Source organism: Protopterus annectens, chromosome 10.part0, assembly GCF_019279795.1.
Source record: "Protopterus annectens isolate FY-2018-M chromosome 10.part0, PAN1.0, whole genome shotgun sequence".
Classification (NCBI taxonomy): domain Eukaryota; kingdom Metazoa; phylum Chordata; order Ceratodontiformes; family Protopteridae; genus Protopterus; species Protopterus annectens.
In genome coordinates, this window is record NC_056744.1 from 70,458,597 (window position 1) to 70,486,465 (window position 27,869).

Here is a 27,869-nt window from a genome sequence, read left to right on the forward strand (position 1 = left end):
TCCACCTACAGCATGTCTTTGGGATGTGGGAGGAAACCGGAGCACCCGGAGGAAACCCATGCGACCACAGACAGGGAATACATGCAGACTACACACAGAAGGTACCCCAGCTGAGGATCAAACCGGAGAACCTATTACTGTGAGGCTGCAACACTAACCGCTGCACCATTGTGGCCACCCACAAGGGGAATTTACTACAATATCTAAATAATGAATGCAAATGTGCATGCCTTGATATGGGATATTAGAAACCCAGGGCAGCATACAGATAAATGAATAAAGACCATACATAAACTAATTTGGACTAAACAAATACACAGAGATTTACTCATCTAGAGGTTTCTATCAAACACTAACTTCATTCTGTTCTTACTTACTAATTTCATGCATTATATGCAACACTTACTATAAGTTTTAATAAAACTTATAGTATTAAGTTTTACACTATAAGTTTTAATGAGTTCCACTGTATTTTAATATTTTCTATTGTACAGTTAATGTTATATATTTTAATATGCTGTTGTTGCCTAACTGACCAAGGTCTTGGTTATGGGCTAGCCTGCCTACCTGGTTAACAAATTCATTACTTATAATATTGGCACTGGTGTGCCTCGAGACGTCAATAGGTGTGCCACAAGATTTTTTAAAAAGATAGCCTTTTAAAACTTAAGGATTACTTCATTCAGCTGCTGTTGCTGCCACTGAAAATGTCCATTCACAATCCACCAAAAGCCACTTTGCCTCCATTTTATTTTAAATTAGGTAAATACAAGAATTATCATGGAGATGAGATACTGTGGCAGAGATGCTCCGACTAGCCTGAATCTACATGGGTACAAAACACAACACTGCCATCTTGGCTGTGCTGAAGGATAATAGGCCCCTATTGGTGAAGGGACTAGCAACTGACATAACTTGTCCTGCATAAGTATTTGTATGAATGGTGCCCACTCTATGTCATGAAGTGTAAAAGGATTTGTTACACTGGCTCAAAAAAAGAATCCTAGAATTATTTGTATTCATTGTTTTCTCCACAGAGAAGTACTAGCATCAAAATTACTGGTACCAGAGCTGAAAAATAATGTCACAATTGTCAGTTGTATAAAAAGTAGGCCGTTACAATCAAGATTGTTTGCAGCAATATGTTCCCCAATGGACGCTTCTCACATGCAGTTGTTATTCCATACATAAGTTAACAACATTCCATACAATATTAACAACAATGAAATAAAAGCCCCAGATTACAATATTACACGAAAAGACAGGAAATCTAAAAAGGGTGGAGGAGTAGCTATATTATTTAAAAATCACATAATTCTAGACCACATATACATAAACATTCCTGAATTTGACAATGCTGAACTTATCTTTGCCAAATTAAAAATTACTCCCAAAAAACACATTAATATTATTTGTGGTTATATTCCACCAGGAAGCAATACCTCCACTCTGGAAAACATACTACTCTGGATATCCAATTCTCTCCCATAAGAAACAATTCTGATAGAAGGCTTCAATATAGATTGGCTTAACTGCTCCTCAGAAAATCCATCTTCCCACATAAACCTCCATGGGTTTACTCAACTCATCACCTCCCCTACAAGGACTTGATAACTCTTCCAAAAGGCAGTCAATTCTTAATTATATTTTAGTTAGGAAACCCTCTTGGGCATCTCAATCAGGTTGTCTGCCAGACAGTCTAGGTGACTATCAGCCAACCTTCCGTCTTAGGTCTCAAACTCACCAAGTCATCCAACCCACCTTCCACTTAATCAGAAAGAAAAATACATTTCAACTTAAATAGCTTCATCAACACTCTAAATTGTTGTAACTGGGAAACTCTCAAACAGTTACCTCTTGATGACGCAGTTAACTCATTCAACAACACATTCTTAGACATAGTAAACTCCCATGCTCCCCCTAGAACTGTCAGAGTAAAATCTAAGTATGCACCCAGGCTAAATAAAGAATGTAGATCCCTACTCAAGGCTAGAGACAAAGCCTGACAATTTCAAATAAAACAAAACAAACAACTAAACAAACATATCTAGAACTTCAGAATAAAAAAAAATAATAAAATTGGACAAATCAACTATTACCAAAACATCCAAAATAAAAATACAACCCCCCCCCCCAAAAAAAAGTCTGGGCAGCAGTTAATAACATACTTCAACCAGGTAAATCCACCACCCCTGCCCCAACAACAACCAACAATTCTGATAACATTGCAACCCAATTTAATAAATTCTTAACAGAAACTATCCAATCCCTAGCAAACTCTAAAGGCTTTGACAGTAACCCTACCTCTCTTGCCCCCCCCCCAGAAGAGCACCAAATCCCAAGACTCCACCTCCCACTTCAACCTACACCCAATATCTGTAATAACTGTAAAAAAAACTACTTCAGAAACTTAAACCAACAACTCTAGCCACTAACAACCTTCCAGCAAAATTTCTACAAAATGCACCTGAAGCAATAGCCTACCCAGTAGCCATACTCATAAATTGTTCAATATCTGAAAGCCCGGTACCCGTAATATAGAAAATCTCCCACATTCTACCACTATACAAGGGAAATAATTCCACTGAACTCACCAATTATCACCCAATTGTCATTCTATCTTCCTTATCCAAAATACTAGAAAGAGTAATGCACACCCACCTAATGGACTACCTTTTCACACACAAACTACTATCAAACACCCAACACGGTTTCCTTCCCTTTCACAGCACCATCACAGCACTACTATCCTTTGCTAACACTGTTAACAACCATAGAAACAAAGGAGAATTTGTACTGGCCACTACTATTTTCTCTATTCACTAACAACCTCAGGACCTCAGCACCACAAGCCTTTGTAGTACAATACAGATATGCTGAAGAGTCCACCCTCATATGTGCTGCCCCCACACTGGAAGACCTCCACATGAAAACCCAAGATTCCTTTCTGTCAGTAGACACCTGACTCACTAACTCGCAGCTAATTCTAAATCCCAAAAGAACTAAGCTCCTTCTTTTTAGCCCAACCAGATTCCCCTCATCTTCCCAGTCCTTTAATATCTTCTCTAGGAACAAAACTATGATCACCCCAAGCACTCACACTAAACTGCTTGGGGTAGAAATCAAGAACAACCAGAAATTCGATATTCATATAACCCAAATCATCAAAAGGGTTCACAAGAAAATAGGTCTCCTATATAGACACAAACAATTTTTTGCAAATAACACGGAAGTTACCATAGCCCGGACATACCTCCTATCAACTCTCCTCTATGACTACCCAGTATTAACCAGTCTCTGCAAAATGGACCTAAACCATCTGGAATCTTGCTATAATAAAATAGCAAGATTTTCCACTGGAGCTTTACACAGATCACATCACTGAACAGCACTTAAACAGGTTAATTGGCTTGAATTCCCACAGTTTCTATACTTTAATCAACTAATCTTTTCCCACAAAATTCTCCACCAACCCGATAAAACCCCTTCTCTCCAAAAATTAATTCAACCATACACCTCAGCCTGATCTCTTCACTCCAGTAACCAACACCTTCTAGATATCACCAAAGCCAACAACTTATCTGGGGAAACTCTCTTCTTTACTATATTCCTAAAATTCGGAATAAGCTGCCAACCCCAATAACTTTTAACACCTCTCTTTCACAATTCAAAAAACTCCTCATAACATTCCTAGTGGACACCTGGCTATGTTCTTGTTACTCCTCTGATTAGGCTTTCCTGATTTCCCAAACAATCTTCTGCCCTCTTTATTTAAATAACAGGATGTAGAAACCTCATCTGTTAAGTCTGTAACCCTCTTTATCATTTCAATCACACCTGTAGCAGCTACATCTGTATGTGTATAACCCTCTCAATTATTTCAGCTGGAACTGTAGCCGTATGAGCTATGATGGGACTTTTTTCCATGAAATGAAATGTATGTCTTCTACATTTGCATTATTTGTCATCGATATCGTATCCTGTATGTTTGTTAAACTGCTGGAAATATCTGGAACTGGAACTCTATGCTAGTATATGTTGACATTATCCTTGTAACTGGAGATTTTCTACCTGAGGACTTTCCCGGTAAATAAATGTAAACTAACTAAATAAAAAGAAGTTAGGTGGTTATCTTGTTGTCAAGTTCTATTAAGATTTTATGAACTAAAAGAGGAAGTTCTAACTTTTTTGACAACTCAACAATCTCAGCTGATTTTCTCAGTGATGAGCTTTAATGCAATAAGGTTGTATTTTTTCTGATTTATTTCAATCTTTGAACACACTTAATAAAAGTTTGCAAGGAGAGTGTGAAAATATTCTTACTTCCACTGACAAAATTAATGCTTTCAAAGAAAAGCTAATGCTTTGGGAAGAAAGAATCAGAAGAGAAAATGTGGTACAAATGTTTGAGCTAACAAAAAGGGAGAAACTGGGTGGAAGTCTTATAGATCTAATTTTATAAACTTTAAGATTACTTAATAGTTTCCCCTTAGTTGACATATCGTCCTTGGATTGGATGAGATTCATTTGTCTTAAATGCGTGCAAACTGGCAAATTTAAATATTACAGAAGAGGACAAGTTGACAGAGATAAGAAATGACAGAGGATTAAAACTTAAACATTCAACAACAGATAATACTTCAGTTTGGTTATCTCTTAAAAGTGAATTTCGCAATATTACAAAAAAAGGAATAGAAGTACTTCTTCCTTTTTCTATGTCATATTCGTGCAAATCAAGCTTTTCAACAATGAATAATATTAAGAACAAAAAATAGATTGCGGCTGGAAACCATGGAAGAAGATTTAAGAGTATGCCTGTCCAAAATTCAGCCTCACACAAAAGACATTCTAAAACAATGTCAAACTCAGATATCTCATTAAATATTAAATGCAAATAAAAAAGAGGAAATGATTTTCTAAATCAATCAAAATTATACCTATTTTTTTTTTCAAGCAGAAAATATAATATATTTTTGGTGTGCCCCAAGACTTTTTCAATTAGCCTGTGTGCCACGAGATGAAAAAGGCTGAAAATCTCTGACCTACATAAATAAATATTACACACTGGAAGCCCATACCTTAACATATAAAAAATGCATTCACTCCTGTTTAACAATGTTTTTTGTCAGATGATATATAAATAGCAATTCTTGCTACAGTCTACTGTACTCAGTTTTGCTGACAAGTTGTTTTGCTCAAGGAATGCTTTCATGGAGCTAAGCTTTGTCGGTTGTTTACAGGTTGTGTCTGAAAACCTGATACAGCTGTGGAAAATGGGAATCGTGTTACTGAACTAGTACAAATAAGACGATGTAAATATCTTGGAACATCCTGTGCTCAGTCTTGCAGGTACTGCACAAAATCATAACTGACAGTATTTGCATGAGTGATCAATGAAACTGGCTAGCAGTGGCATGTGGTTCCTCTATTTGTCTGTATCCGCATGGATGTGCGTGTGTGTACGAGGCACACAATCAGAGCATATGGTACACCAGTATCCTTGCCAGTCTATTGCAACCCAAGATTTCCCTATCTGCTGAGTTTGTTATCAGACTCTGGGTTTATATACCTTCTGCAGTCTGACTCACTATAAATACGACACAAAGTCTATTAACAGGAAAGTGCACTACTCTGAAACAATCAGAAAAACAATGATGTAAATTAGAGTCCAGTGATGTAATACCAGAATTTATAGCTTGGTAATGGTGATGATGACATCACACTGCAAAATATGATTTCAAGACAATATGAAGTAGTCAGATGAAAAAATATACTATCTTCACACAGACAGCATTACAATATGGACAATCCTGTTGGATATGAATCAAGCTGCCAAAAAATACATCAACATATTCACGTCTGTCTCTCTCCAAATTTGTCTTTCTCTCTTAAATAATATGCAGCTCTCTCATGCATACAGTCAACCTAGAAAAGCAGTTAAATCTGCCTTCTAGCTATTCACTGTTTAACTACCTTTATGTGCTTTTATTAACACACTGCACACTTTGCATTTTGGTTACTGAATAATGTAGGTGCTGTATTGTCCACTTTGGTCCATTATGCTTACTACTCACATACATCTGCATGCACAGCCTGTGTAAAATTCTACTAATATGAAGTTCATTAAACTCTAAATGTGTCAAACAAATTAGCGGAGACGAGGTCTCACATTTTGCTATATTCGTTGATAAACAGCAGTAGAGCTTTGTCTGGACTGTTGGAAGACTAAAGTGAGGACCGGATTATAGACTGCACTATGGCAATAAGGTTGATTTCTTTCTCTTCATTTATTATTCTAAAAGTGATAATTATCTGTTTGTTTTTTTGTAGGTTTTGAGTGACCATGAGGACAGGACAGGCAAGCAGTCACTAAGATTGTTGAGAAGAGTACTGACTTCGAAGCATTTATGTTGGATGTTAGTGAGTAGCAGGTCAAGTAAAGAATAATTACCGGTGAGATGATTGAGAGTAGTTGCTTGGGAAATCAACTGTTCAAGTTCTAATTTATAACGTTTTTCACTAAGCTGGTAGAGACATAGCCATATGCATTAACATTGAGGTTTCCTTCAATGATAGTGCTGTATGGACTCCCAGAGGGGTGGATTTCTTTGATTATATTGTTCAAGATGCACACGGAAGGGAGGAATTTACATGGAGGACATGTGAAGATGGGTGCGACTGCCTAGAGCTAAAGTTGTGTGAACCTAGTTGGGCCCCCTGTCATCTGTATTAGAGGCTTTGGATACTCTTAGCGCTTGGAGGGAACAGTAGTGAACCACCTGCATGTCTAGGGCAGTTTCTATTGTTGGTGAGCACAGTATATGGAGATGCAATACACCATGAGGGGCATTCATTATATTGGGTTTATATCATAACATCGAAGTAGTAAAATGTTGAATGCTATAATATCAAACCCAAAACAGCGAACGCTGAAAATAGCGAAGCTGCAAAACATCGACTTCTTTCCTAGGGAAGAATTTGGCAGGCTGTTTCTGCCACTTCGCTATTTTCTCCACTGTGGTGCAAAGATTAATGACCGGGTTAAGGTAAGTATGCGAACGGACTGGGTTAAGGAGAGTATGGGAATGGGATAGTTAGGGACCTAAGGATTAGGGAGTGGGTAAGGTGAGTGTGTGATAGGGGCGTTAGGGAGCTGGTAAGGTGAGTATGCGATAGTAGGGACCTTAGGGTTAGGGAGCGGGTAAGGTGAGTGTGCGATAGTTAGGGACCTTAGGGTTAGGGAGTGGGTAAGGTGAGTGTGCGATAGTTAGGGACCTTAGGGTTAGGGAGCAGGTAAGGTGAGTGTGTAATAGTTAGGGACCTTAGGGTTAGGGAGCGGGTAAAATGAGTGTGCAATAGTTAAGGACCTTAGGATTAGGGAGCAGGTAAGGTGAGTGTGCAATAGTTACGGACTTTAGGGTTTGGGTTAAGGTAAGTGGATAGATAGTAGTGTATGTACGGTTTAGTGTAGGGTTAGAAGTAGGATTTTAAGTGTATATGTGTGGATTACTTTTTTTGGTGTGCTTGTGTTGTGTGTGTGTTTCTCAGAACAGCTAATTTTTTTCCCTGGGAAAAAAATTTGCTGTTCTGAGCTTTCGATTATATCACAATTCGAAATTCCAAGTTCGAGCTTATAGTGTTCGATATTTTGGGATTTCGATTGTGTGATATACACCCATTATATTATATTATATCCCGGCTTTAGCAATGACTATGAGGTGAGGGTGTTCTTTGAACAACCAAACTACTATGCTGGTTCATTTGCTGTTACAACTTGCTATACTGATGTATGCTATAATTAGATATTTGTTTTTAATTTCAAATTGATGGGTGGAATGAAGGTGACTGCATGGGGGCCTTGGTTTGAGTAGATATATATATTAGTAGTCTAATAAGAATGTTGCAAAGTCTGTTAAGATGTCTGTTAATAACTGATGTACAGTTATAATGCAGAATTATTGGGATGTGATACTATCTAGCATCTGTGCATTTTATTAAGTGGCCTAGATAATGATTGAAGGGGGAGACTGGAATGTGACTTCCAGGAGACAAGATAGGGGATAATATGGTAAATGTATACTGTCTCCCAGTAAAAAGTTATTAGTAGAAGCAAATAATTGGGAGAAGTGGAAAAAGTAAGAACTTAAGAGAAAACAATATTAAGCATAGGAATAAACTATGACTTCACTGTTGTTTAGAATGATTGAAATGTTTTAGAGTGGAATGAGGAAGGGTGTTAAATTCTGAGAGGCAAGGTTGTAAAAAGCAGTAGGGAGATGATGATATATTTATTTTATTTTTTATTAATTTACTTTAAATTTCTTTACCAGGATAGTCTGACTGGGTGGTTAACCCGTTTTCAGCAGAGGCGCACGGGAAAAGCCCCAAGTCATAGTCAATCATGGCATGATCAAAATACAGACATATGAAATCACAGTTACAATACGTAAAGATGCTAAAATAAGTTGTACATCCAAAAAGAAAACTTCACACTTAGTACATAGAATAAAAATAATACATAAATAGGTTGATTCATCCAAAATTGCATGAGGTGTCAGACAATATTTTATATAAAATTATAAGTACATATGTTAAGTTGTTTAAGGTAGATCCTATGGTTGAAAAGTAGTCAAGAATATGTTAAAAGATAATATTTTAATATGTAGAAACAGTTCCAAGTATTTTATTGTGAAGAAATTTATTAGACAGTATAGCTATATTAGGGTCCAACCTAACATTCTCATACTGGGCGACTTCAACTACCCCTCCATTAACTGGGAAAACTACTCATGTAACTACTCATGTACCAATACACTTGCCCAACGCTTTCTGGAATTGATTAATTCCAATGTCCTGGACCAACTCGTTCTTACCCCCACTAGAGGTAGCAACATCCTTGACCTGGTCCTTACTAACATGGGCGACCACTGCTCCACACCAACAGTCAGCTCGTCCCTGGTTAGATCCGATCATAAGCTAATCACCGTGGAAATCCACATTCCTCCCACCCCCCCCAACAAAGGTAACCACCATGAAAAACTTCTCCAAAGCTAACTTTGGGCTCCTAAAAACAGAGGTGGCAAACTTCACGGCACCCATGAAAATGGAGAATAGTTGCATGACCGCCATATCATACACCAATGCACTGTACAAACACATATACAAATGCATGGATCTCTCCCTACCTAATAGAACTAAGACACTCCTCAAAAAAAAAGGAAGCCAATCTGGTGGTCCCCTGCCAAAAACAAATTCTGCAACAGAAGGAGAAAACTGATGCGGAATAAGGTGAAGTCCCAAGACTGGAAAGACTCCCTTATCAGCCTCAGGAAGAGGTTGAGATCCCTCATCAAATCCTCTAAAGCTGGCTATGAAAACAGAATTGCACCAGATAGTAAAGACAACCACAAGGCCTTCTATAGTTATGTAAAGAATGTCCATGGCAATACCCAGATTTGCTTTGAGCTACTGCACAATGGTATCTCCTATACCGAGCCAACAGATATTGCAAATATACTGGCAAACAGATTCAGTGCTAACTTTACCCCCCCCCCCCCAAGGACCAATTACAATACCAGTAGATTGCCAGACACCCAGTATTACTGCTGCACAGGTTAAAACAGCACTGTCCAAGGCCAAGAATACAGCTTCTATGGGACCTGACAGTATCCCTGGCTGTGTTCTACATGAACTACGGAGTGAACTGGCACCTCACCTGTGTGCCCTGTTCAATCACAGACTCACCTCAGGCTTTGTCCCCACCGAATGGCGCACTCCACAAAGGAGGAGCGACTACAGACCCCGAGAACTATCGCCCCATTACCCTGATGAGTCTGACATGTAAAGCTATGGAACGCATCATCATGGACCTAATAAACAAGGATACAGGGAATCTCCAAACTCTGGATCCTACACAGTTTGGTTTTGTGAAGGGTAGATCATGCCTGCTCAACTTGGTTGACTTCTTTGAGTCTGTCACCAGAGCTGTGGATGAAGGTAAGGTGGTTCATACAGCCTACCTTGATCTGGCCAAGGCCTTTGATAACATTCCCCATTCAGGAATCATAGAAAAACTTACTAAGCTAGGCATCAACCCCTATATCACTAGGTGGGCTGCAAACTGGCTCACAGATAGAACCCACAGTGTGAAAGTAGCTGACTCCAAGTTAGACTGCTGACCAGTCACAAGTTAGTCCCACAGGGTTCGGTCCTGGGTCCTCTCCTGTTTGGTGTCTACTTCTCTGACGTCCAGGCCAACACGAAGGGACTCTGGCTGACAAGGTCCGCAGATGATTGCAAGTTGGGAGCTATTATTAACTCCCCAAGTGATGCTGACATCCTACAGAAAGGCCTTAATGAGACCAACGAATGGTGTCAGTCAGAACCATGGCCTTAAGCTCAATGCCAAAAATTGTGCCTTCATCCCCTTTGGGAAAAACCCAGTTCCCTTGAATTACCACATTGATGGTAGTCCACTGGACACATAAGGCGTTATAAAAGATCTGGGAACACAGGTTGACAGCAACCTCTCTTTTGACCACCATGTTGCCACTGTGGTCAGAAAGTCCTTCTATGTGGCACATCTCATTACTAAGAGTTTTGCATCCAGGAAGAAAGAGGTCATTGTCTCTACTATTCCCTCATTAGGCCAATCATCAAGTACAATGCCCAATTTGGCATGTACCTCACTAGACACCTGCAACAACTGGAGAGGCTGCAAAAGTACCTCACAAAGAGGATCCTAGGCCTTAAACACTTGTCCTATATGGACAGACACAAAAAATTCCAACTATTCTCTGTCTCATATCGCCTACTTAGAGGCAATCTCTGCTTGACTTACAAAGCCATGTCTGACCCAGCTCTGTTAGAAATGCTACATCTAAAGAAATCACAATCCCTCCATACCACACGCTCGAGACCTCAACCTCACTACCACAATCAACAGGACATGCTGGAGGGACAGGTTCATAACCCAGAGACTGCCCATGCTACGGAATAGGCTTCCCATACATGTCAAGCAGAGCACCTCACTGGCCCACTTTAAGAGAAATCTTGATGAGTGGATGGGAAATAGAAAATTCACTCCAGTGGCTCTACTCGATAGAGGCACTAGGAACTAAGGTTGGGTGGCACGATGCCAGGGTAATCCTATGGGCTAGGATTGTAAAGGCTCCAGGGCCATTAGCCTAGTACACACCTATGAACCTATAAATCTGTGTTAATGTATAAAGAAAGAAAACAATGCTAATGGGAATAAGTAGGTGTAAGAGGTGGAAGGCAGCCTAGTATTACAGTACCTAGAATAGTCAGGTAGAATTTAGAAGAAATTATGAATAGTAACATTATTCAGCTGGGATTAAGACAGGAGCAGAGCCATGATTTGGATAGGTGGGACTTGAGCAGTGTTTTAAATATTTGGGGGACAACAGTGGTTAGCATTGATTGGGGGGGGGTCACGTTCCATATCCTGGCAGTACTACTGGAGTACAGAGAGTCTCCATGGAAGTTGTTAGTCTTTGTTACTTATAGAAGGAGCTTGTCAGAAGATCTGAGTTGTCTTGTATCGGATTGAGTTTTAAGTAGGTTTTGTAGAGCTGGACATTTTTCAGGTTGATATACCATCATGTGGGCTACTGTAAGTTGGGTAAATGTAAAGAGATTGGATAATTCCAGCCAGTTAAGTTGTTGTAATGTAATACAGTGGTGCGCTCTATGTGGGAAGTTGTTAGCAAATCAGGCAACTTTATTATAGCATACTTCGTTTAGTTAGTTTTTTTTTTCAGGTTAGTGAAGCTAACATAGGTATATATGTGGGGAGACAATATATGTGTCCTGGCAATAGACTGTTCAGTGAAATCAGTAAGATATGGTTTGGCTCTATAGAGGGAGCCTAGTTTAATTGAACTTTTTTAATGACAGTTGCCAGATGTTTATTGAACTTCAAATTATCAACTGTGATACCAAGGGGTTTGGTGTGTGATACTGGTTGTATCTTTGTATCATTTGAGTAGTAGATTTGAAAAGGATTGTGTTGGTCTGAGGGTTTATTGCTTGAGAATATCATTAGTTTTGTTTTATTGGGGTTCAGGATTAATTGTGAGCTAGCAAGCCAGGATTCTACAGCAGTGAAAGTGAGTTGAGCTTTTTCAGGAAGTTCAGGGATCTTCTAGGGAGCTGGGAGCTGCTAGGTCAGTAGGAGAATGGAGCTTGTTAGTAAAAATGTTAAATAGGAGAGGGCCTAAGATTGTTCCCTGTGGCACACCTAGTGTAATGGGTAATGTAGGAGAGAATTCATTGTGTCATTTTACTGCTTCTTGTCGCTCTGATAAATAGTCATGGAACCAATGAAGGGGACAGTGGCTTAGTTTAAGAGACAGGAGTTCTTGTAGAAGTTTTTGGTGGGTGACTACATCAAAGGCTTTGGACATGTCTTGGAATACTGACGAGACTTGTTGACCATTATTTCTAAGGTGGTTAATGGTGACTGTAAAGCTTAATAGTGCTGTGTTGGTGCTATGGTTAGGTTGAAAGCAGTGTTGGGTGTGAGTTAGGAGACTGAAAGTAGGTGAGTCATGAGTTGTGAGTGGATGTAGTTTTCTAAGATGCTGAATAAGGGTGACAGAATTGCAATATGTCTATAATTAGAAATGTCAGTACTGGTAGCAGAAGAGAGTTATTGTGCTTGCTTGAGGAAGTGGCCTGACACAGTAAAGAAGTTAATTGCATAAGAAAGAATTACTGAACTTGTTTGAACAGCCTTAACAAAATAAGGAGGTGAAGTCAGATGTTTTTTCCAACCTATAGAGGCATTCCTGGTTAGAAACAGGAAAGCCTCCTGTACTGCTTATGACCAGAGTGTCTGGAACCATGCCCTTCTCTGCCACCAAATGGCAAATCCAATTTCTAGTCTTTCTTCTCTGAACTTTGCAGTGAAATATGGAATCAATTCAAATGGAAGGAATGTATAGAGGAAATTACCTCCCCCTTACTGCCCAGTGGTGCACAGGAGAAGAGATGAAGAGTTCACTTTTTCCAGGTGGTATACCACTATATCCCTGGAGTACCATAAGTTTGGAAAACCTGAATCATACCTAGCCTTTGAATCTACAACTCCAAGACAAGACAGGAAGAAGGGGTTCCATCAGTATGCCAGTTATTCCATTTCCCTAGGAATGTGGAATGTCAACTATTGAGGCAATGTGATGAATACGTCAATGGTCCACCAGCAGATGAGCATCGCCTCCCTGTACAGAGAAAACAACCTAGTGGCCCTCTGTCCCAGTGCATGTTTAAATACAAAATCACAAACCAACTGTCTGACCAGATGGAAACAGGCCACAGAAAGCAACTCTGTATCTAAGGTCTTTCAGACCAGTAGAACTTAGCTTCAGCTGATCGATATAGACACTCCTTCTCTGGAAGGACTACAATTACTCACCATGTAAGAACAAGTCATCCAAATATGTGATGGGCTTAGATACAGTAAGGAAAGAACCACCAAGAAGTTAGTGCTGGTTTTCAACCACTCCTTGGACCAGAAATAAGGTTCTGATACCAATACCTGGGTCCAGAAGGTCTATGAACATCAGGTGGTTCAGTAGCCACTATGTAATCACAGGCCAGTGCAACACCTATGCCCTCAGGAGGACAAGCAGCACCTTGAAGATTATGACTGCCATCAAGCGCTAGGAAGCCCAGAAGACACAGCTAGGTCCATGCATGCACTTGATCTTCATGTAAAATGCAAGGGACATAACCTCCTAGACCCCCTAAGAAAAAAAAAACTGCAGACATGGTAGCACCTAATTTGGGGGATTTCCAGGGAATACTACAATGGGGCAACCAGTACTAAGTCATCCAGGACAAGGAATACAAGGAAATGATTCTTCTACAAGGCACCAGCTACCATAACAATCACCCTGGTAAAGATTCTGGGCAGTGAAGAAGACTAAAAAGAACCACACCATACTAACGTGATGGAGGGTAACCATCTGGAGCCAAATGTAGCAGATTTACTGACTTGATGTCAGTAATGACCAGAATGAGACAGACATCTGTGCCTTTCAGCACTAGGAAGAGGTACAAGTCAAACTTCAGCTCCTGTTCCAAAATTAGGATCGACTCTATAACCTCTTTAAGCAATACAGTATGAGTCTTTTCCAAGAGTTCAGTAAAATGTCTTTCCCAAGAATTATGCTAAAATGGACTGAGCTGCTAGCTGAGCTTTATCAAGGAGATGACTGGTTGGCTCCAAGATGCTGTAGGGGAAAACAAGTCTAGAAATCACTTTTATGCTAACTTAGACTTAGAGAATGGGCAACCTGTAGATCGCACCCTGATTGGAGAAGGAACGTTCTCTAGCAGGGTGTTAATCTACAGGTAATGCCCTGCTGAAAAACAAGTCCACCACTTTATGGTAGCATTGTAATCACAAGAACAGAGACACGGATGGCTGGAACAATGGCAGTGGTGGTTTGACTAGTGAACTCTGGAAACCCAGTATCTGTAACCCGCCAACACACCCTACCCTTAGTCTTTTTGAAAAGCTGTGTTAGTTAGATCTTAGGCATCTTTTGAGGTGTCGTGGAAATGTTGTTAATAATTTGAATTATGTGGAAACTGAATTGTTAAATAGTATTCACCAGCAGAATGTTAGAGTTACGCAACCTGACAAGGGTGGGGGGTTGCTATCATGGATTCCCATGATTATGTTGAACGTATGTATCGTATCCTGTTCAGTGACACATACAGTCAAGTCTCAAAAAATAAAGTAAATATTGCCTATAATAGGATCAATATGCAATTGAGTGATGATGGAAGGACGTATTTCACTGGCTGATTTTAACTTTTTAAAAATGAGTTCTCCAGTTATTCCTATTATATTTGGTCTACCCAAACTACATAAACAATTGAAAGACCTCCTTTTACATCCTACTGTAGATGCCCGTAATTCTATCACCTCTCCTTTTGCAAAGTACCTTGCTTTTAAATTAAAGGTAATTTTGAGGCAAGAGAAACATCTTTGTATTGACTCATGGTATTTCTTTAACAAATGTAACAATGTGTGTTTTGATGCATCTTTTGTGTTTTCCACAGTTGATGTAAAACATTTATTTTTTGTGATACCGCATGATGTGGGTCTTGATTGGTTTCAGGAATACTTATTCAGGAAGGGGACAGAACAAGACAATATCAATACACATGTAGAAATGATGGAAGTTGTTTTAAAGAATAATTATATTTATTTTGATGAACAATTCTTTTTACAAGAAAAAGGCATTGCAATGGATGCGTCTTGTGGGCCCTTATTTGCAAACACTGTTATGTGTGAATGGAACAAAGATTCTTATTTGATAGGATTTCGGGATTGTGTGTTATACTTGAGTTACTTGGATGACCTGTTTTTTATTTGGAAAGGTGATAGGGATACTATTCCCACTTTTTTCGATTACATTAACAATACTACGGATTTTCTAAAATTTTCATATGTTATAGGTAATGATAACATCAGTTACCTGGATGTGAATTTGATGAAGGACCTGGTGAATTGTAGATATGTGTCCACAATATACAGGAAACCCACCTATTCCAATTATTTCTTACATTTTGAGAGTTCCCATCCTCCAGCACAGAAAAAAGCAGTTGTTAAAGGACAGTTTGTGAGCGCCGCAAAGATGGTTTCTAATTTCAATGCATTTCTTATACAGTGTAGTTTATTGGAAGAAATGTTTATCAAGAGCGAATACCCCACAAGATTTGTTCATGAGATTAGAGGTGAGGTGGTGACCAAAAGAAGATTGGGCATCTACTCTCCTATTTTGGGAGGTGGTGATAACATACCCATACCCAGTGGTGGAGCTGTAGAACTTGCTAGAAATGCGAAGGTTGTAAATGATGAAGAAAAAAATTTAGACTAGCCTTTACTACTAAGTTCACAGTGGACTATCAAAAGGTCCAGGATATTATTTTTAAAAATTGGTGTGTTGGTTGAGGATGGAGGTGTCAGATTCAAAATAAGTAGTAAACCCACCATAGTGTGGAAAAGGGCCTTGAATTTAATGAACTTGGTAGAGACACCCCTTAAGAAACAAGAATCCACTAAAGTCCCACAAATGTATAAGTGTGGATGTTGTCAATTTTGTATGTACATTAATGTTGGAGAAATGTTTGACATTAATGGATATATTTTGAGAATGAAAGGCAATTATAATTGCAATAGTTTGGGTGTAGTTTATGGGGCCTTATGTCAGGTGTGCCCCACCTTTTATTTAGGCAAGACCGAGCGTAAATTGAAGAATCAAATTTATGAGCATAATTATGACATCACCACCAATGTCCTTTATAGGCACATACTTGAATTTCCTGGGCATCATTTTAAATTCATTGTTATTCAACAGGAAAAAATAATGTGAGAGGTGGTCCATGGCTGTTGACACTGGAGAAAAGGAAATTATATTGGATTTTACGTTTGGGGGCTGTTGGTCATCTAGGATTAAATGAAATGGTGTCCACTGGATGTGCTTTAAAACGGAGGGCACAGTGTAGGTAATCTGTCTACACTTAACATCCATGGAGTTGTGTGCTCATGTTTAATGTTTATATTTTCATTCATCATGTTTTTTTTTTTTTTTATATAGGTTCATAGGTGTGTACTAGGCTAATGGCCCTGGAGCCTTTACAAGCCTAGCCCATAGGATTACGCTGGCATCGTGCCACCCAGCCTTAGTTCCCAGTGCCTCTGTCAAGTAGAGCCACTGGAGTGATCCCAGCAGTGAATTTTCTATTTCCCATCCACTCATCAAGATTTCTCTTGAAGAGGGCCAGTGAGGTGCTCTGCTTGACATGTATGGGAAGTCTATTCCACAGCATGGGCAGTCTCTGGGTTATGAACCTGTCCCTCCAGCATGGTCTGTTATTGTGGTAATGAAGTTGAGGTCTCTGGACTGTGTGGTGTGGAGGGATTGGGATTTCTTTAGATGAAGCATTTCTAACAGAGCTGGGTCAGACATGGCTTTGTAAGTACACGATATGAGACAGAGAATAGTTGGAGTTTTTTGAGTCTGTCCATAAAGGAAAAGTGTTAAGGCCTAGGATCCCTCTTTGCAAGGTACTTTTGCGGCCTCTCCAGTTGTTGCAGGTATCTAGTGAAGTACATGCCAAATGGGGCATTGTACTCGATGATTGGAGTAATGAGGGAAGAGTAGAGGGAGACAATGAACTCTTTCTTCCTGGATGGAAAACACTTAGTAATGAAATGTATATATATGTTTTTATATGCATTTTTAATATTATACAGGATGTATTGTTATATGGTTTTACTTATGGCATACAATAAATTCTTTTATTATGAGAGAATTTAAAATGGTGAATATTAGCATTTGGTAGGGACAAATGTTTTTTATTTCTTTAAATGTCCAATTGATCTTGGGGTTATGTGTTTGAGTTTAGTATTTATATGTGGCTGTTTCAGTTTGGAATTTATATGATGAAGTCTTGTATTTGACTCGACAAAAGCGCTTATGTAATAAAAATTTTGGGGACCAGTTCCGGGCATCCGTCTCTCTGTTCTTGTGATTACAGTGTTTGTGGACTGTCGTTCAATTCCCACTTTATGGTAGCATATCAAGCTGCCGTGGAGCTCAGAATGAAAAAAAAATAACGTCTGCCATTATTTTACGCTCGCTAAGCTCAAAATGCCACATGCCAAATATCTGAAAAAAAAAAAAAAAAAAGACTGACAACACAGAAGAACAAATCTCAAAAAATTGTTCTCCTTTAAACTACTTTTTGCAGGCGGGAAGCAAGCCCTCCCACAAACACATATACCATCTCAGAGATTGCCATACCTTGGAGAAACAGGAATATTCTGAGAAATGGGATCTCAGACTTAGTATATGGAAGTCTGTTCTTGCAACTATTTAGTCTCCATACTTCAGGATTCGCTCTAATAGGTCCCAACATTTCAAATGATTACTCTGATAAACGGCTTAACTTTAGCTCTCCTAGTGTGAAAAAAGAAACTGAAGGACAAGGGCCAGGAACTCTTGTCACTTTAAGTAAATTCAGTTACTGGCTGGTAAGCACACTGCCTGGATGACAGCAAAGAACAAACTAAGAGAACCTGAAAGAAAATCATCTTGAAAAAGTGAAGAGAAAATGCTGACTAGGAAGAATCTTGCAGCTGTTCAGCAAAAAGCATTTCAAGTTCCAGTTCTGGCGCAAGACATGGCATCCAGTAATCCAGAGGGAAACGCAAGTCAAATGTGCTCAGAGCTGATTAAAATAAACACTAAAGAAATATATCAACTTGAATAACAAAAGGCTAAAAAAATGGAAGAAGCTTTAAACAGATATTCAGATGAGCTGATAAAACTTCAAAAATCAGAGGATGAAATTAATAAAAGGCTGGTTCAAATCACCATAGGTAAAATCCAATACCATTTAGAAAGACTGATGTAATGGCGCCGGCTGCCTTACTTTATACTACTGATGACCTGGCGTCAGTCCTCAAGCGACAGCAACTGACGCAGAAATACTAAGACTCTGGTATTCGGGTCAGCCAAGGGCTACCCTGGCAGGGATACCCAAATGTGATGACTGCAACAGTGAAACACGAAGAACATCTGCAAAAATCCCAGCTCAACCGGGAATATTCAGGAACTATTCTAAGGCTAACCTCCTGCTATTAAGTGAGAACCTGGCAAAAGTTCAAGCCCTTATAAACCCTGAGAACATTTTTGCCTATGCAGAACTGTTCACAGAAACCCTGTACAAACATGTTAATAGCTGCATTGAGGCAGCTGTACCCACCAGGAAGAAGTACAGAATTAACTCAAAAAACAAGCCACCCTGGTGGAATCACAAAATCAATCGGATGCATAACAGGAAGAAGAAAAATCATGGCAAAAATTAGGAGGTGCAGTACACAGAAAGATAAAAGTACTCTCATCAAACTGAACAAACAGCTCAGAGGACAAATAAAGTCTACCAAAGCTAAATTTGAGGTATGTTTGGCCTCCTAGGCCAAGAACAACCACAAAGCATTATTTAGCTATGTCCACAACCTCAAAGACAATACACAATTGTGTGCTGAGCTCATTGTAAGTGGAGCAACCTATACTGAGCCAAAAGATATAGCAAACATCCTGGCCGATAAATTCAGCTCCAACTTTGCTCCTCTCTCCCCCTTAAACTTCCCTCAGGAAATATCATCAACTATAACTCCATCTACTATCACTAGGGAACAAGTCCATAATGCTCTCTCTAAGACCAAGAACACTGCATCAATGGGCCCAGGGAATATCCCAGGATGCCTTCTAAATAGCATGAAACATGACCTATCAGGGCCTCTGGAATTACTATTTAACTGTAGCCTCCAAACAGGCTTTGTGTCTCATGAATGGAGAAAGGCAACAGTCAACCCTCTGCACAAAGATGAGCCATCTACAGACCCGTAAGTCTCATTAGTCTTGTAAGTAAAGCCATGGAAAGTATTATCATGGAGATGATCAACAGAAATATAGCAAACCTTCGGACACTAGACCCAATCCAAGTTTGGTTTCGTCAAGGGCAGATCATGCCTACTAAACCTAGTGGACTTCTTTGAGACGGACACCAAAGCAATGGATGAGGGCAAAATTGTTCATGCTTCCTACCTTGATCTGGCCCGGGCATTTGGCACAATACCCCACTTGGGCATTGTTGACAAACTCAAGAGGTTAGGAACAAACCTATATTTCACCTGGTGGATAGCCAACTGGCTCACAGACAGGACCCAGGAAGTTAGAATTGGGAAGTCCACTTCTACAAAGAGGCCAGTCACAAGTGGAGTCCCTCAGGGATCAGTCCTTTGACTGCCCCTTTTTGGCATTTACTTCCCAGAACTCAAGGCCAATTTCAGTGGTCTCTGGCTGACTAAATTTGCAGATGATTGCAAATGAGGAGCTGTCAATGAATCTCACACTGACACAAATGTTCCAGGAGGGGTTGACACAGACAAATAACTGGTGCCAGAGCCATGGACTACAACTAAATGCGAAGAAATGCATAACAGTATCCTTTGGGAAGTCATCCATCCCTGGTAACTATCATATTGACAACACACCTCTTAGAGTTGACCCAGTAGTCAGGGACTTAGGGACACACATAGACAGTAATCTAGCCTTTGATCATCATGTGTCGACAGTGGTGAGGAAATAATTCCATGTTGCGCAACTTATAAACAAAAGTATGGCATCTAAGTCCAAGGAAGTCATTGTTCCACTGTATTCGGCATTCATAAGACCTATCATTGAGTACAATGCCCGTTTTGGTACGTACCTAACCAAGCATATCCAACAATTGGAATGTCCACAGAGGTTCCTCACTAAAAGAATACTGGGCATAAGTAATACGCACTATGCAGACCACCTCAAGGCCCTAGCCCTTTATTCTGTCTCCTATAGGCTTTTGAGGGGAGATCTATGCCTGACATACAGGGCACTGTCAGACCCCACTCTAATGGACCTCCTGCATATCCACAAAATAAACAGTACCAGAATTACCCATTCTAAAGTCGTAAACCTTGGCTGTGACATAAATAGGACCTGTTGCAGAGAGAGGTATGTATCCCACAGAATACCCCGTCTATGGAAGAGGCTCCCCATCCATGTGAAGCAGAGTTCCTCCCAAATGCAATTCAAGCACAAATTGGACAATTGTATGGGAAACCAGAAATTCATCCCTGGTTTGGCACCTATGTCTCTAGTGCAAACAGGTACCCTGTAAATGGTTCATCTCCCAGGCCCATGCTTACACTTATCAAGGGTATCAGAACTTGTCAGAGATTTGGGATGCATGGCTAGGCTTAAAAAGGCACTTGTTATCATTAGCCTAGTGGACACCTATGAATATGAGACTGCTAAAGAAGTGATGTTTCCAGAGGAAAGGGTATGTATGCCAAAGAAAGTAGAAGGAACAGACAGTATTAATTTTATGAAGGCATAAATAAGCAACCGGATAGGATCTGTAAATTGAATGGGCACATTGTGTGCATGCTCCAACCCTGGCTGTGAGAAAGCAGCCAACACCTATATTACTAACAGTGCAATCCTATCAGCAGAAAGAGTTGAGTCTGACAAAAACTGTGACAAAAAGCAAAATATTAAAAGTTGGAGACAGTAAATAGTTTGTGGAAAATGATTATTCATAGTACACCATGCAGAAGAGAAACAAATTTATTCTGGAAACCAGGGAATGCTGAGAGGCAGGTATAATATTCAAGTTGCTGTATCCAGCTGTCTGCAGACTATTTTTTTTCTTGAAGGACCAAAGTTTTTTTTTTATGCAGAACAGGCTAAGGGGAAAATACAAAAGTTTGTCCAAGAAGGAGTGAGCCATCAAACAGAAGGGGACTCTGCTCCTCATACTTCTGAGAGTAACGCTCATAGAGAGACTTTGCCAGTGTAACATTTTCCACTGTTCCAAAGGGATATGCTTGAGAGAGAGAAAAAAGCAAAGAAATTGCAGAAGAATTGGGAGTACCTTGGACTTGAAATGGAGTCTGGAGTTTTGAGATGAAGATGAACAGGAAGAAGATCGACAACACTAACATTAGTGAATAAATGTGAGAATATAAAGCATCAATCACATTTGTGAAATATGGCTTTAAGTGGCTGAGAAAGATTGGATTTTTGTTGACTCTGTTAAAACTTCTTGGGGTACTGATATATGCCCCACTTCACGTCATTAATGTCTAGAAGGGCACTAAAAGGGGAAAAAAGAGAGAAAAAGTAACTGAGAGTAAAACAGTTTTTGTTCTTAACAATATTTATATAAAAATTGTTATAATCATAATGACAAGTTGTTTTGTGTGTGTGTGTGTGTGTGTGTGTATGTATGCAAGTGAGTTTTAAAAAATGTGCGACCACAATTAATAAACAGTATTTTTTAAGCAAATAAATGTTTAGTGCCAGCTGAGAAATCTGGAGTTGAAGGCAAGCTCTGCATTTTAAACTTATGTTTCCATAGAAACAAGCTAGCAAAAGATGAAAACAATAAATCAAGAGCTCTGGATATTCTTTACTAGCAGAAGCAAAATTAAAAGGTACAAGAGTAAGCAGTTCAGTAAAAAAAAAATTTGAAATTATTGCAAGTGAATAAAAGATAGCAGCTTTTCTGTTGACTAAATACTATGATACATTTACTAGCACAGTATATGATTTAGTTTAATTTAAAGACAGTGCACTTAAAAGTCATTTTTTTCTGAAAACGTATATACAAGTTGTTTTTCACATTTGGGACAGTAATAAAGACAAGACAAGAACAGACAGCAATTTGTGTAAAAAGCAGCACAGGTTGTAAGATGGGTCTTAGCATGGATAACCTTAATGTTAGGTTAGGTTTTACCTGAGTATGCAGCTGTTGATTTGGGACAATTGTTCCTATCAAGAGCATTAAACTTTGAAAATGTACATAGCTTTGTATGTACACTTTAAGTTAATAGGCTCGGGGGGTGATTTTTTGTTTGTTTGTTTGTTTGAGGGTCTTCATTAACACAAAAAGGCCTTGTAAAATGAGATCTAGGTTAAAATGGAGATGACAAAAGGCAAGTGTATAAAAAACAAACCTTCTAAAAGTTAGTGGGTGCAAAGTTGGAAAAAGACATTTTAAAAAGCTGTCATACATAGCAGGTGGAAATAATAACTTCTTATCATAATGGCTATAGTAAACACATTATTTTGGAACATGAATGGCCTCTCAGATACAGACAAAGGAATAAGTATTGAATTACATTAAGAAATGCAGATTGTAAACAGCAATGGTACAGGAGACACATTTGGAAAGAAATGAGCATATGGATTTCATAAAGAAAGTATTTCTGGTGTGATATTCAGCAGAGTATCAGGGATAAATGAAAAAAGAGCACTTATACTAACTGCTAGAGGAGCTCCCATAGTGATAGAAGAGGGGAAAAAGACAGTAATGGTATATTTGAGGTAGTAAGGGGATACTGGCAAAAGAAGGATTACACTGTCATGTATTTCTATTCCACCCATGACTGCTATTGTGGAACTTAAGAATTTTTTTGGGAGAAACAATCAACTTTAATAGGGAATATTACTTACTGGTGGGGACTAGAACTTAATTTGCAACACTGAGGATGTATCGGAGGACCTAGAATGGAAAAATATAACAAAAGAGATTTATAAAGAAATTTATGAAAACATTCAGCATGGAAGTACAGTTGTGTACCTACCATAAATGTAGATGTTAGAGTGAATTCACTGTTGCAGTCATTACACTTGGGTTATACTGCTGGCAGACTACACGCAGTCGGCTTGAATTCCAAAGTCCTGGTCCAGCATCGGTTGCTGTCGCCTCTTCCCTGACGTCAGTGCACCAGGGGTATAAAAGATGCAGCCAACGCCATTTTCTTCACTTTTTCTTGCCCCAGATGTCAGGTGCCCTCAAAAAGGTAGGCTAAAATAATGCCAATAAGTATGCATGCACCAAAGTAAACATTTCCTTCATCTACAAGCGAATACACCACATAGCTTGTATAGAATAGAGAAGTACAGATAAGTCTCAGCAAAGAAAAGGGGGGTGGTGGGCGGGTAACCTGGACTGCAACAGTGAATACTCTCGAACATCTACATTTATGGTAGGTACACAACTGTACTATGTTCATCGTGTTTCACTGTTGCAGTCATTACACTTGGGTTGAATCCCAAAGCTGAGGTTGGGTGGCTGGGTCTCCATAGGATTAGGAGAGGCTATGAGGCCCTGCAGAACTGCAGCGGCAAAGCCTGCTCTGGGTTTAGAGTAGAGAGGTAAGTGGTAGTGCCTTGTAAAAGTGTGCACTGAACTCCAAGTTACAGCTTCTAAAATGTCTTTAGTTGGTACTCCTCTGAGGAAGGCTGCTGACGTGGCTGCTGCTCTGGTTGAATGTGGCCTAATGCCCCTAGGCACTGATTTGCCATGTTGTGAATAGCAGAAACAAATGCAGTGGCCTATCCATTTTGAATTAGTCTGCTGTGAGATGGCCTTTCCTTGTGATCCTGCAGCTTATGCCACTAATAGTTGCTCAGTCTTTCTGAAAGCTTTAGTTCTGTCCAGGTACAAGCGTAGCTGTCTGTGTATGTCCAAAGAATGTAGTAGTCTCTCACCCTTATTCTGTGGATTTGGATAAAAAGTAGGCAAATGAATGGTTTGGTTAAGGGCCACGCTGGACACTACCTTAGGCATAAATGTCGGGTTTGTCCTAAGAGAAACCCTGTCTGGATGGAAAATGATAAAAGGCTCTACAGCCATGAGTGCCTGTAACTCTGACACTCGTCTTGCAGAGGTTATTGCTAGGAGCGGAGCTGTTTTCCATGATAAGAACTTTATCTCAGCTGTATTGGCTGGCTCAAAAGGAGGCAGTGTGAGTTTTTCCAAGACATAATTGAGGTCACATGCAGGTATTGGTGCTCTCCTTGGAGGTCTTATGTTTTTGGCACCTCTGAGGTACTGCCTTAGCAATGGATGAGAAAAAATAGGTGGTTCCATATTGTAATGAGCTGAAATGGCAGAGGCATGGATTTTAATTGATGAAAAGGATAGGCTTTTGTCCAGCATCTCAGTTAGGTATTGTAAAATCTGAGGAATATTTGGTACAAACGTGTCAATTCCTTCTGCCTGGTTCCAAGCACAGAATCTCTTCCATTTTTCTGCATAAGATTTTCTTGTACTGGGCCTCCTGGCCTCCAAAATAATGTGCATCACTGCTTTAGAGAGAGGTGTGTTCTGAATGGCCCCATTATCCGCCATGCTGCCAGATTTAGGGTCCTGAGTTGGCTGTGCAGGATCTGATTGTTTTGTTGGGTCAGTAAGTGTGGAATTAGAGGTAATGTCCAGGCTGGGCCTTGAAACAAGCTCTTTAGGATTGGGTACCAGTGCTGGTGGGGCCAGTCTGGGGCAATCAGAATCATTTTTGGCTTCTCTTGTCTGACCTTTAGGAGTACCTTGGGGAGGAGAGGCAGAGGAGGAAAGGCATATACTGTTAGGGTTTTCCAGCTGAATGACAGAGCATCCACTTTCCATGCTTGCTTGCGATAAGTCCTTGTGCAGAATCTCTGCAGTTGGTAGTTGTGAGGGGAGGCAAATAGATCTATGTCTGGGCATCCCCATTTCTTTGTTATCATGCTGAAGACTTGTGGATCCAGTTTCCACTCGTGGGGATCCGTGAGGTTTCTGCTTAGTTCATCTGTCAGAGTATTTATTTTTCCTGGCAGGAATTGTGCTTGCAGGTGTACTTGGTAAGTCAATGCTGTGTTCCACAAAGTCATGGCTAGTCTGCAGAGGGGATAGGAATGTGTGCCTCCCTGCTTGTTTATGTACCACATGACTGTAATATTGTCCATCTTTAGCAGCAGTTGTCCTGGATGAAGCAGATCCTTGAAGGCTGTCAGGGCATTTTGAACAGCTAGCATCTCTTTTTGATTGATATGAAGATGCATTTGGCTTGCGGACCATGTGCCCTGAATACATTTTTCTGCCATGTGTGCCCCCCAGGCATAGTCTGATACATCTGTTGTTAATGTCTGCCTGGCTGTGGGTAAAGTGAATGGCTGTCCCTTGTTGTGCTGACAGGCCTGTGCCCACCATCGAAACTCCTGTTGCAGGCAGGGAACAAGGGTAATTAATGTTTCCAGGCTGTGGCAATGTTGAGTCCAAACACTTTTTAGATACCATTGTAGTTTCCTCATATGCAGTCTTGCATATGGAATTAGTAGAATGCAGGATGCCATGAAACCCAAAGCCTGCAGAATTTTTCTTGCAGATAAGTGGGTCTTTGTTGCCAACATTTTGAAGTAAGAAGTCAGTTGCCTTTGTTTGTCTGGCGTGAGATGAGCCATCTGGGCAGTTGTATTTAAGCTTGCACCCAGGAATATTATCTCTTGAGAGGGTACTAGTTTTGATTTATTTTCGTTTACTGTGCACCCTAGGCAAATTAGTAATCTTTTTACAAACGCCAGATGCTTTAGTAGAATGTCCTTGTTCTCTGCTTGAATCAGACAGTCGTCCAAGTAAGTATATATTTGAATTCCTCTTTGTCTGCAAAATGCAATTACTGGTGCCAGGCATTTTGTGAAGACCCTGTGCGCAGTAGATAAGCCAAAGGGCAGTGCAGAGAATTGGTAGTGCACTGAGCCAGCTATGAATCTGAGGTATCTTCTGCAAGATTGTCTGATTGGGACATGCAGGTATGCCTCTTTTAGGTCCAATGTTACAAGCCAAGCCTTCTTGCCCAGCATGGGCAGAAGTTGCTGCAGAGTCAACATTTTGAATTTTGGAATGTCCAGAAAAGTGTTTAGAATAGACAGGTCGAGTACTGGTCTCCAGGCTTTGTCCTTTCTGGGTACCAAGAAAAGTCTTGAGTAAAAACCTTGTCCCTGCTCTTGCTGCGGCACTCGCTGAGTGGCCCTCATGTCCATGAGAAATTAAACTTGTTTTTGTGCCTCTGCCCATTGATTGTGTGGCAGGTCTGGCATACCTTTTGACCTTGGCAGGGTGTGAAAATGGAACTTGTAGCCCTGTGACACTACATTCAAGACGCATTTGTCCTGGGTGATCATGTGCCAATTTTGCGAAAAAAGTGCTAGCTTTCCCCCCTAAGGGGGCTGCCAATAGATAAGTGCTTGGTGCTGGCAGAGGAAAGTCATTGGGACTGTTTCCTGTATGGCTGAGATTTGTCTTCTCCGCTTTTGGAGGTAGAAGCACCCCATTGTTTAGACCTGTATGAGCCTTGGGGCTGGGATTTGCCTCTGGGGTGTCTGTATCTGCCTCTTTGTGGCCTGTCTGACACTGGAAAGGACCAATTCTTTGAAGGCCAGTTCCTGCTAAATCTGGGTGGCTGTACCTGTAAGAAATCCTTAACTGTCTGCATAGACTTCGCTTTATCCTCCATTTTCTTCAACACCAAACAAAGTATCATGCTGTAGTGGAGCATCTAATAATTTTGCTTTAACATGATCAGGCAGATTCTGTTCGTTTAACCAAGCATGCCTCCTAATGACAGTACCCGTAACAGTGGCCCTGCAGGAGACCTCCAGAGAGTCAAAAACCACATTGCAAAGTATGCTTTCCCACTTGTTCAGCTGCATGCAATAAATCCTGCATTTCTTTGTTTTCTGCACATTCAGAATTAGTCAACATTTTCAGTTTAAGCAGTGACATTAAGTACTGCTTATATTTAAGCATATGACACTGACAATTTAAAGCTCTTACAGCCAAGGTAGCAGAAGTATAAATCTTTTTCCCCCATCTGTCCAGAGCCCTTGAATCCCTGTCTGAGGGGATAGGGTTTTTTGCAGTGGAAGCCTTGACCCCTTTGGGACCCTGAGATATTGTTTCTGGGTCAGCAGCAGGGTTTTTATAAAGAAATGTATGGGAATCTGGAACCCTGTAGTACCTGTCTGGCTTAACAGGTGCTGGAGGTAAAGAGTCTGGAGACAGGCCGGACTCTGGAAATACATCATCCACAATGTTTAAAACAGGAGGAATAGCAAGAGGCCTGTGCTGAGGAAGTAAAATGAAGTCTCTAAGCCTTTTCTTAGATTCTGAGTAGTCTTGGCTCTCCAAGTGGAAGTGCTCCCTCATGGTATGCAGGGTTTCCCCAAAAGAATAATCCTCAGGAGGAGAGGCTGAAGGGATAGATTCTTCAGCATCAGAATCCTCATAGGGAGGAAGAGAGTATTGCTGTTCAGAAGAGGAGTCAAAGGAAATGGAAACCTGATCAGAAGATTCATATTCTGTCTCTTGCCTAGGCCTCTTATCAGGAGGGGGATGGGAACCCCTGATCAAAGTAATTAGGTCTTCGGCCATTTTGAGCATCTGTTTTTTTTAGG

At 40.2% G+C, this 27,869-nt stretch overlaps 1 protein-coding gene across 4 annotated transcripts in view; it reads right to left on the reverse strand.

The window, feature by feature from the left end:
* The window catches only part of STX8 (syntaxin 8), a 2,187,953-nt gene that overhangs the window by 1,418,601 nt on the left and 741,483 nt on the right, over positions 1-27,869 (reverse strand). The window lies entirely within an intron of this gene.